The sequence below is a fragment of the Parasteatoda tepidariorum genome, chromosome 12 (assembly GCF_982258835.1).
Source record: "Parasteatoda tepidariorum strain Cologne lab strain chromosome 12, Ptep-v5.0, whole genome shotgun sequence".
NCBI lineage: Eukaryota > Metazoa > Arthropoda > Arachnida > Araneae > Theridiidae > Parasteatoda > Parasteatoda tepidariorum.
The window spans coordinates 11742025-11753244 of NC_141766.1; the positions used below are offsets into that span (position 1 = coordinate 11742025).

At 27.5% G+C, this 11220-nt stretch overlaps 1 long non-coding RNA gene across 1 annotated transcript; it reads left to right on the plus strand.

Moving 5' to 3' along the window:
- The first annotated feature begins 211 nt into the window (after positions 1–211).
- LOC147800948 (uncharacterized) lies at positions 212–3458 on the plus strand. The gene is made up of 3 exons (XR_015430841.1): positions 212–441; positions 1845–1937; positions 2605–3458. It is a non-coding gene; the product is annotated as an uncharacterized LOC147800948 (long non-coding RNA).
- The last annotated feature ends 7762 nt before the right edge of the window (positions 3459–11220 follow it).

The window sequence follows — 11220 nt, forward strand, 5'->3', positions numbered from 1 at the left end:
ACCAGCGGGCGAAGTCGAGCACTTTACGGTAGAACAGTTTAACGAGGACCAATACCGTGCAACCCTCTGTCTCTAGGCGGCTGATCAAAGTGGTCACCCATCCGCTTACTGACCGCAACCAGTGATACTTGACTTCGATGTTCTACTGGGAACCGTGTCTTTACGATCAGTCTACTGCAGGACCTGTTAATTATGCGCCAATTAAATTCAATTGTAAGGGTTTTTTCGCCAAAATGAAACGAATTTTCAAGGTGGGTTGACACGATCAAAGTACTTTGATCAAAGTAAGCGCGCGCATTCACCAGTAGGGAAATATTTTTGGGGAAATGTGACGATTTAGAAGAAGTTGTTTTTGTTTACAGGGAATATGTTTATTTTGAATGTTTCTTTCAAGAAATTTGGACGTACTAATAGGATTTGAAAACTTTTCTATATTATCGGGTAAGTGAGAATTTCTTTATTTATAATCAACTATATGTGCTTTTAAAATGAATATTACGTTTTCTATTTTAAATACTACTAATTATATCACATACTAATATACGTTGTACTAATGTATATATGATATTTTTGTGTATTTAATAGATTATTAGAAGTATTTCTGAACTGAATGATCTGAAATAACCACAAAATATATATTCCATCCCTAATAGTTCATTCATTCCCGATCTGTTTGTGTATTAATAATTTTTATTAAAGTTTATAAAATATTTAGTTGAACTTTTTTTCAGCTCTATCATTTTATAGTATAATTTATTGCTTAACTTTTATTACTGTGTAGATATTAATACAGATTATTATCTGTCAAAATTTTATATAAGTAATTGTTGTTTTTGGTTACTTTCTGTCTATATTTAATTAAAGAAAAATTGCATATAGAGAAAATTGTGTGTCATGATAAATGTGGAATTTTAAAAACATGGAGATCCATATGTCTCATTTAGGAATTAGATTAGTTGTTAATTCTATATTAAAATTCAGTTATTTTAAATTTTTATGCATCTCTAGCTTAATATTAAGATCTTTTTATATTGGTTTGATCTTTATACAAATTTGCTTGAGAGTTTTAAAATGTCTTGTTTGTTTGACTTTATCATTTTTGCCAAATGTCTTATTTGACCACATACACTCTAGCTTACTTGACACTAAAATTGTTTCATACAGAGAATATCTTATTTCCATGTATAATAATTAAAAATTATTTTCATGAGTTATCTTGATGAACTATAGAAAGTTTTGTTGTTGAATAAAAATGTTTCATATTTCTTTAATCAACCTCATTTTGAACTGTTTGTGATGCTTTATGCTATGATTCAGTTATTAAATTGAAATCCCATGGACTTGCTTTTATTTCTATTAACTTATGTAATAGAATAGTAATTTTTTTTTGTTCAAAGTTACATTATTTGATCTAAGAAAGAGCAAAAAAAAAATTTCTTTTCCTCTTTCTGGAAACATACGATATGCAAAATCTTAAATAATTTGATTAAAATGTGCTAGTTTTACAAACATAGATACAATACTTAATTTATAATATACAGTGTGTTCTCTAAATACCACTTTTGATATGTATTCTTATAATCCTTATCAAAAAGGAAAACAAAAAGTGTGTATGTTACAATTAGTATAAAAGTATGGGGAAAACATATGCACTATTGAAATCTGACTATTTACAGTTAAAAAATGTAGATGTAATTAACATCAAAACAGGTTTAATTGGGTGTTGAAACTTGAAGATACAGTCAAATGTGTCTTGTTGTATATTTCTTTTTTCTTCCAGAAAAGTGATTTGTCATTTTTCTGTGTTTATTTTTTCCTTCCTTAAATACTAAGTTTTTGATAAGGTATTTGAAAAGACATATTAAGAGCAATCCTCATGAAATACCACATATATAGCCTATGTCTCATTGTGCTCATCAAATTCAAGTTTTGTCAAAGTAAATTGAAGCTTTTAATCTATGCATTTTATAAATATTGTTTTAATATTAATGATGAGTTGATACTAATTTTGTTACTTGATTGTTCAAAATATACAAATACTTCATTCTCCTCAAAAATATACAAATTGGAAGTAACAGTCAGCACAATTCAAATGCTCATTAATAGGCAGTTTATTGTTGAGTAGTAGGAAGTTATTTCTTTTCAAATTTAGTAAAGGAGTAACTTTGTGTATTGTGAGTATAGTTTAAGTTTATTTATTATTTTTTCTAAATGAATATTCAATAAAGACAGTTTAATTTTGTGTGGTGTAGACCATTTTGAAACACTACTACTATTACTTTTAAACAATTTTACTGAAATATATTAAAAAATTCAGAATTTTTTTATGTTTGAAGTTGTGTTAGACTTTTGTGAAAATTTTAAGAGGGAGTAGTCGAAATTGTATTCGGAAAAAATTTGATATTATTAGTTGATTGTATTAGGAAAAGTTGATGGCGTAGCAAATGTTAATCACTAATTTCGTAGAAGACACAAAAAAATCGAATGATAATAATGTAATGTAGCAGTATAAAAAAATTAAATCAATTGTAAAGAAAAGATTTATGAACCTTTTATTTATTTGTTTTTTTTTTTTTTGAATAATGTATTTTTTATCTCTTACAGGTTGACAGAATTTATTCTTCATCTCCTCTTCTGCATTTAAAATAGCCTGTATTATATCACAGCCGGAAATAATTACAAGCCTTCATTTTCTAAAAACCATAAACAGAAGTAGAAAGAGCAGTAGTGAAAGTGTTCAGAGATAAATGTTTTGACCTTAGGGAGCTTTCATAATCATTTATAAATTTTTATCTTAATTTACTTAATCACCTTAATTAATCTTAATCTTATCAGGACTTTTATAATCTTAATTATGTATTACTTATTTTTGTTCTAAAAACTTTTGGGGGTTATTGTGGTAGCAATTTTTAAAAAAAAAAAAAATCTTGTACTGGATCTTTTATTGGGTTAATAACATTTTACTATGGCCTATTCAAAACTGTTATACAAAAGTTTTTAAATATATTTTCTAAACATTAAATCTGAGGAAATTTGCTATTATATATTCTTTGTAGATTAAAATTCAAATTATATTTTTATTATTAAACAGTTCAAGATTCTTTCTTTAAATTTAAACTTCTTCTAATTGTTTTATATTGTAAAATTTTAATGTTGATACTGCATAATGTATATGCATGTTACATAAAATATTTATAAATCTTTGTGACAGTTTTCTTCAATCTTTTTGTTCTTATTCTCTTCTTTTTAAGTACTAGAAATTAGTCAAAATAGTTTATGGGTGAGAGCTTATAAATTTCTTCATTCATAGTTTCAGTGTATTCCATTAAAATTATTTCCTTAAACTAATATGTTTAATTTACTATAAAAATTATTTCATTCAATATATTGTTCTTTCCCATTTCAAATGATTTGTAATCCAATGATGTTTTTACCAATAAAATTTTTTAAACTAAGAACTATTGCTTGTATGTGCAAAAAAATAAAATTAGATTTCAGTGGAGTTGTATAATAAATTTTATAAATAGTATATTTTTCTGAATTAGATGTAAGAGGCTTCAGCATGCAAAATTTATAGAAATCAATACTTTTCTTGATGTAAAAGTTACTCTATAAATAACAGTAATAAACGATATAGAAATCAAATAGCAAATGCCTAAAGTTATTGAATATCAAATAATGTTTCTAGAACTTTCTGGAAGCTTTTTCTCAAGTTGCTAAAGTTTCTCATCAAATATCACTGAAATCCAAATTTATTTACATTTATTGAAACAGTCTTTTCGTTTTAACTATTTCAATTCATAATTTAAAATCAACAAATCCAATGGATTACCAGTAGGACCAGGTTTTACTTTTGATATATGACGAGGGATGTCAGAGAAGAATGATGAAAAGTTAAGGTTTATTTATGTATAGTTTATTTTTCTAAAAAAAATTTTTTTTTAACCCCTATATCTATTTACAATATCAGCTGTTAAAAAATTTGGCTTTAAAAGAGCATGATATAGCATAAGCTTTTTTATAAAGAGTTTGATAATAATTATTACAAAATAATAGCTTGCATAAGGAATGCAAATTGAAAAAATTGAGTAAATTAACATTCTTTAATGATGGTAACAAGTGGTATATATATATAACACAATAAAAACAAAAAAGATTACGAGAATAATAAAGAAAATTAAGAAAAAATAATAGCTTTATTTGCTACACAAAAGTTGCTAGTACATAGAATTAATAAATTGCATCAAAAATAGAGAGCGAAAAACATAATAAAAATTCATGAAAAAAGAAGCTATTAAATAAATAAAAAATTTAATACGTAAAAAAAAAAACATTTTTATTAAAAAGAATAAATTAAAAAGCTGGAAAACAAAAACAATGAAAAAATGTAATATATATTTTTGTTTTCCGACTTTTTAAATTTTTTTTAAATAAAAACGATTTTTTAAACATTTAAAACTATTTTAACCCAATTAATTTGAATAATTAAACCAGTAAAGGTATAAGGAGATTAATGGAAACTCTTTCAGTGCTTCAAAAGCAATCAAACTGGTCTTGATATTCTAATTTTTGCATACATTTTTTTAAATTTTGAATAAAATTATAATAGCCACCAAGGTAGACCATTTATTGGAGAAAGAAAAGACATACAGATGGAAAAATACACATGCTAATACCAACAAAAGATAATTCGATTCCTGTGCCCTTTGCATTCTAAGTGTGAAACCCGCATCAGAAATTAAATAAGAAAGAAATATGGAAAAACTACTAGCACTTGGGTGCTTTATTTACTTCGCACAACAGCTGCACAATGGGCTACTGGCGACGGTCTGGGAAACATTCCTGAGGATGATCCGTACACATACCATCGAAATTTTGATCCTCCGCAGAGGGAATGGCTCCCCTGCTTTAGTAGCCCGACGATCTGCTCGCGAAGTCAAGCACTTTACAGTAGAACAGTTTAACGAGGACCAATACCGCTTACCCTGGGTCCCTACGCAGGCTGCTCAAAGTGGTCAGTCCACCCGTTTGATGACCGCAGCCAGTGATGCTTGATTGTGGTATTCTACTGGAAACTGTGTCTTTACGATCAGTCCACAGCGGGACTACTAGCACAAGTATTGTACAGAATATAATGGAAATGGTTCCTCAGAGATCGCTAGCACAATATTCAAAATTTCGCTTTATGTGACCCTCCAAATTCACCTGCTATTTTGCATACAGTGAGAATGGGCTTGAGAAATAATTATTTTGAATTTTTTCTGTGATTAACTTGATTGTAACCGCGAACGTGAAGTTACGATCGAGCTTTCTCACCCCACGAAACTGAAAAAATTCTATTTAACGCATCTTTGAAATTGACCCTTATCATTTTTAGAATCCTCTTTGAAAAATACGTCATGGATAACAATCAATTACCGATACCCACAATTGGCACAATTATCGCTGTTTGAATCAAAGTAGAAATTAAAGTTGAACACCCATCAAAGTAAATTACGTCACATCAAAGTAAGAGACAATTACAAATACAGGCAACTTTTTATATATTTATTTAATTTCAAAAGCAATAATTTTCCTCTTTTCATTAATATAATCACAGGGTTGGTTAAACTACCTATATCAATGTCTAATAAAATATGATTTTATTTTTTAAACTTCATTAAATAATTTTAAAATTCGAATGAATTTTAAGAACACAGAGACCGAGATTATTTATTTGATATATCATACTCTCAACAACAGTGCGTGACTTTTTTTCCCCTTCGCATTTTCCCTTTTCCCTAAAATTTCGCGGTTCCCATTTTTGTTTTATTTACTTTTATGACTTACTTTGATTGCGCGCGCCTACTTTGATCAAAGTACTTTGATCGTGTCAACCCGCCTTTAATTGTTATAAATTTCTTTTAGTTAAAAGAACACACGGAAGTAAAACAGTAAGCAATATATTTTAAAGAAAAATTTAGCTTAGTGGCGCTGTTCAAGAACTAAAAAAGGCGTAACCAAGTAAATGAGCCTTTGCGATAAAAAGTTTAAATCAGTCTTGACATTTATTCGAATTGGTATTTAAATTGCAATATTTTTTGAATTGGTAATTAAAATGGCATGCCAACCAATTATATTTAATTTTTTAAGCCCATACAAATGATTTTTGCTATTAAAATGTTTTCTTTTCGCAATATTCATAACCAGGAGTTGAGACTTAAATGATCTAAGTCTTAAATGTGTGTACTCAAATATATTATTCATGTACAGTGCGCAAAATAATAAACGGATCACCCTGAATAACTTTTGACCTAATGATCGAAACTTATAAATTCTGGGACTGAATCTTAATGGTTCAAGGGGGTGACTTCAAATATGCCAATTAATTAGTGCATACAATATTTTAAGTTATGAAATCAAACACAAAAACATACCTTTTTATTTCGACAGATTCAGATTTTTGGCCCCAAAATACAGGGGATAACCGCAATCTCGGAAATATATCGAATTGTAAAAAAACGACTTTTTTAAAACTTGATTTCTCAGATAATCTTCGACCGATTTCGCTTAAATGTTTTAGATGTAAATGTCTTAAATGTAAAAGAATACAACTTTGCCAAATTATATTCTTTAAAATGATGTCAAAAATTCTATACTTAAATTTTTTTTTAACACTTATTAAATAATATAATAAAAAAATAAATATTTACTAAAATTTATATTAGCATTAGCTCTTTGGATAAACGAATTTTTTAATTGTGTGCAAAAAATTTTCTATTTCGTTTTAAAAGTTTTCATTTTAAAGTTAATTTTCGTTTTTCCCTAGATATGGTGAAATGCGCAAAAAATTAAACATTAAGAGGTCCAAACTTAGGACCGCTTTCCTGACAAAACTATTGGGACCATATTTCCCTGCTTTATATGCCCCTATATTTTTGGAATCAAAAATCTGAATCTATAATAAAAAGATATGTTTATTCAGAAAAAGTACGTTTTTGTGTTTGATTTCGTAATTTAAAATATCTTCAGCGCTAATTAATTAGCATATTTGAGGTCACCCCCTTGAACCATCAAGATTGAGTTCTAGAACGTGTAGATCCGATCATTAGACGAAAAGTTATTTAGAGTGGTCTATTTTTTTTAATGTACATATTTGAATGGTATTTTGAAGGTAATTGCTTTCACTATGTCGCAATTTTGTTAAAAATTATTTTAAAAAAGGAAAAATTGTTGTCGTTGACTTTCGTAACACAATTAGTAGGTTTAGAAATTTTTTTATGAATTTATAAACTCGGTCATTTGCCTATAAATAAACTCACTGTTGTTAATATACTTACTCGTTGTTAATATGCTTATTGACTTACCTTAATGCAATGTTAAACTTAAACATGAAACTTAAGGCAATTGACCCCTCACCCCTTGCTTGTTGAGAGATACGGAATTGAAAAATGGGAAACTAAACTGGCAAAAAATTAATTTTCTGCTGCACATTTTTCTTTCCATCTTTAAAAGAAACTTATATGTAAAGAACTCTAACTACAAAGAAAGTTAACCTAAGAATATATGATTAAAGAAAACCTATACATATATTTTTTAAACAAATAATATTTTTAAAGAAGGAAAAAAAATTCTAAAACATAAATCTCGTTCGCCACTCCTCTAACCTGGTGCTCCGGGCAATTCCCGCCTCTGTCGCCGGCCTTTCCAAGTCAAAATTTTTGATGGTTTTCCATTGATGGACCAGCATAATCTTAATGGTAACCAACCATCATCTCAATGTGGGAATTCGGACTGATTTATGATCGTCCAACATATGAATAGCAACTTGTTTGGATGGTTTGTTCATGTAGAAACATCACGAATTTCCATCATAGTATCTTAGAAATCAAATGTTGGAACGATCATGACCCTCCATCATCCAATGTAGGAATTCGGACTGATTTATGATGGTCTAACGTAAAAAAACCCAAATTTTTTGATGGTATATTGCTGAGAATCAACAAGAATTCCCAGTAAACCATCATGGAAATGTGTAGTTGGAACCATCAGGAACCTTCACGGCCATCATGAATAGTTGGTTCATGAGAGTCAAACTTCTCTTGGTGATTAACCATCATAGTAATTAAATATCATTTTCCAGGAATGATAAAAGTTTGTTGGCATATTAAAAACCATGAGCACGTATTGGAAAATGTTGGAAAATGGTGACCATCAAATGATGTTGGTTCATCATGAATCACACTGAAACCAACATAAACCATCAAACTTTTTTGATGGGACCATCAAGAATTTTGACTTGGATTGTTTCTAATTCGTAATCACCGAGTGAATGACTGATTTCAGTTTATGTATGTGTAGGGTCAATATCAAACAACTCAATTTAAACACATTTTGGTTAAGTCAAGAAAACCTTACACTTCTAAGTAAATATTAATTTATATTTTAAATAAAGAAAGATAATTAATCTTATTCTTGTATTTTTAATCGGTCAACAGTAGAAAAAGCACATTTTTTTAAAAAAGATTTTTGGTTTTGACCGATAAAATTAAATTCATGATCATCGTGAGCTGTCAGGTAAGAATTTATTTCAAAAAGGAGATGAAATAGAAATGCCATTTTTTAAAAAGATTTTTGATTTTTGCCACTAAAAGGATATTCAAAATCATCCTATGCTCATCGATAAGAATTTATTTGAAAAAAAAAAAAAAAAAGACAAATTTAATACAAATGATATTTTATTTTTATAAAAAGGGAGATTTTTGTGATAAAAAAGAGTCAATCAGTTAAACGGCTGAAGTAAAGAATATACTCTTAGGGAGTTCTCGATGAACCAAGTTGCATGCACTGAATTTTAAATGATGTTTTTAATTTGTCAATGATGAGTTCTATCATGATGGTTGATTTATTAGAACTGTTATTGCAAGGTCTTCTTATCATATTAGTTTCTGGTACAACCTAGTTTTCTTTGTTTATCATGAAAGATTCAATGAGCCCAAAGGCAGAATATGGGGATGTCAGACGACCATGACATTTCTTTGTTGCCCAAAGGTTGGGATATCTGGTGAAAAACTAAGTAAACGTTTGTGTGATTTTCATCTTGTCAAATATTTTCTGTGAAGTTATTAATTATTGGATAAACAAGTTTTTATCTCTACTGGATGCTTCGAATTTCTTTTGGTACAGCTAAAAAGTATAAATGGCGTTATCGTTTACAAAGAAAATTAAACTATTTTGTAGCAATTGCAAAATAAAAATCATTTTAAGGTCAAGGTAAACCTTAAAATGTTTTTGAAAATGTGGGTTCTAACTTTTTTCATAAAGTAGTTAGAAATATTTATTTTAAAATTGCATTTTAGTTTTAAAAACACATTCCGAATATATTGTTCATTGAAATGTGTTTTTTAAAAGAATGTGAAATTATATTTTAGTATTTACGTTATTGTTTACAGAGAAAATTAAACTATTTTGTCGCTTTATTAAAAACTAAAAATCAAAGGTAAACCTTAAAATGTTTCTTAAGGTTTTTGAAAATGTTTGCCAACTTTTTTCATAAAGTAGTAAGAAATATTTATTTGAAACTTACATTTTAGTTTCAAAAACATATTCTGAATATATTGTTCATCGAAATGTATTTTTTTAAAAAAATTATCAAATTTTATTTCGCTATTTACGAATAAATTAGGTTCTTAATTTTGCTATCTGTTTAGCATTGTTTGAAGTCCTGTTTATAAATTTTGAGGTTAAAGCAATTTTGAATTATCCTATCTAAAAATAATAAAGTTTTTAATTTTCAAATTTTTATTTTATGAAAAATGTTGTCTTGTCTTTAAATTCAAAACCTGGAGCAGGTTGAAACAAAAATCAAAATTCTAATTGCCTTAATATTTCTAAATTTTATTTTGCTTTTTTACATAATGCTTCCGGTTATATTGTAAGCCTTTGATTATGAAATTGCATTGAGTAAAAACCTAAGATGGATTAATTTTGAATTTTCGGAAGTAGTCACACTCAGAAAAAGTCGCATCTATAATAAAACTTACAAATATACAAATTTGCTGCGTCTCTTTATAACTCTCTATTGAATATAATTAATTTCTTAACGAATTTAAATTTCTTTTTTCATTTCTTTTCTTTTTTGAGAACTAGAAAAAAACTACTTAACAGTTCAGTTAAAGTAAAATAATTTTTTAAAAATTTCATTAAGAGTTTCTTATAAATCTATCACCTACTTAAACGATGTGTTATTTCAATTTGTAAAAGATTTATTTATCACATCATTTAAATTTAATTAATGAATTTTGAGTACGTCACTAAAATTTAGGCTAATCTCAATCTAAGTTAGTGGCATCTAAACTATAAATTTATCCCGAGTTTACCCTCTATCAATTGCATCTGAATAATTTTTTGATTAGTGTCCTTCTCTGTCTCTCTTTTTCTTTTTATAAATGAAAAAAACTACTTATCAGTTCAATTGAAGCTAAATGGTGTTTTGATTTATGTTGGGCATTTTTTGCAAATCTATTGTTGTTTAAAAGACGTATTATTTTAATTTTGTCATGGTTTGAATCCAATCGTAACTCTGAATGCATCTTTATATTTATATTTATTTATTGCTACACATACATATGAAGGTTATTAAGTTCCTTACAAAGTTCGGCTTATCCAGATAAGAATTTGATTCAATTACCAGAGTTACGGTTTTTCTTTTTACCAGAAATGTTTTTACCAGACAAGTACGGTAATTTTTCTAGAACTTTTAGTTGAGCTTATTAAGTTTTTACTATTAGTTTGCTAGTTCAGCTTATTAAAAATAGGTAACTTTTTTCAAATCTACATACTGCTAATTTTGATGAAATAAAAAAAAAAAAAATCATTTTTAAAGTTTTATTGTCGTGCTTTTCAAGTTTCATTTAATGAATTGTTTTACGCGAAGCAATAAAATTTGAAACCTTTCTAAGTAGTATACATTGAAAACAGATACAAAAATGTATCCTAAAATGCAAAGTATAGCAACAGTTTTTCATAGCAAAATATAATTTCATTGCTTATTATCGAGGAACATTATAAAAACATACGCAACGAAAATTGCGCATGTTCTCATGTTTTTTATTTTTTCAGATTGACTTAAATATTTATTTCGTAAATATTGCGCAAAATTAATATTAAAAAAATAAATTATACTTTTTAGCTATAGGTTATATCTATTTTTCATAAGTTTAAAAATTCATGCCGAAATTT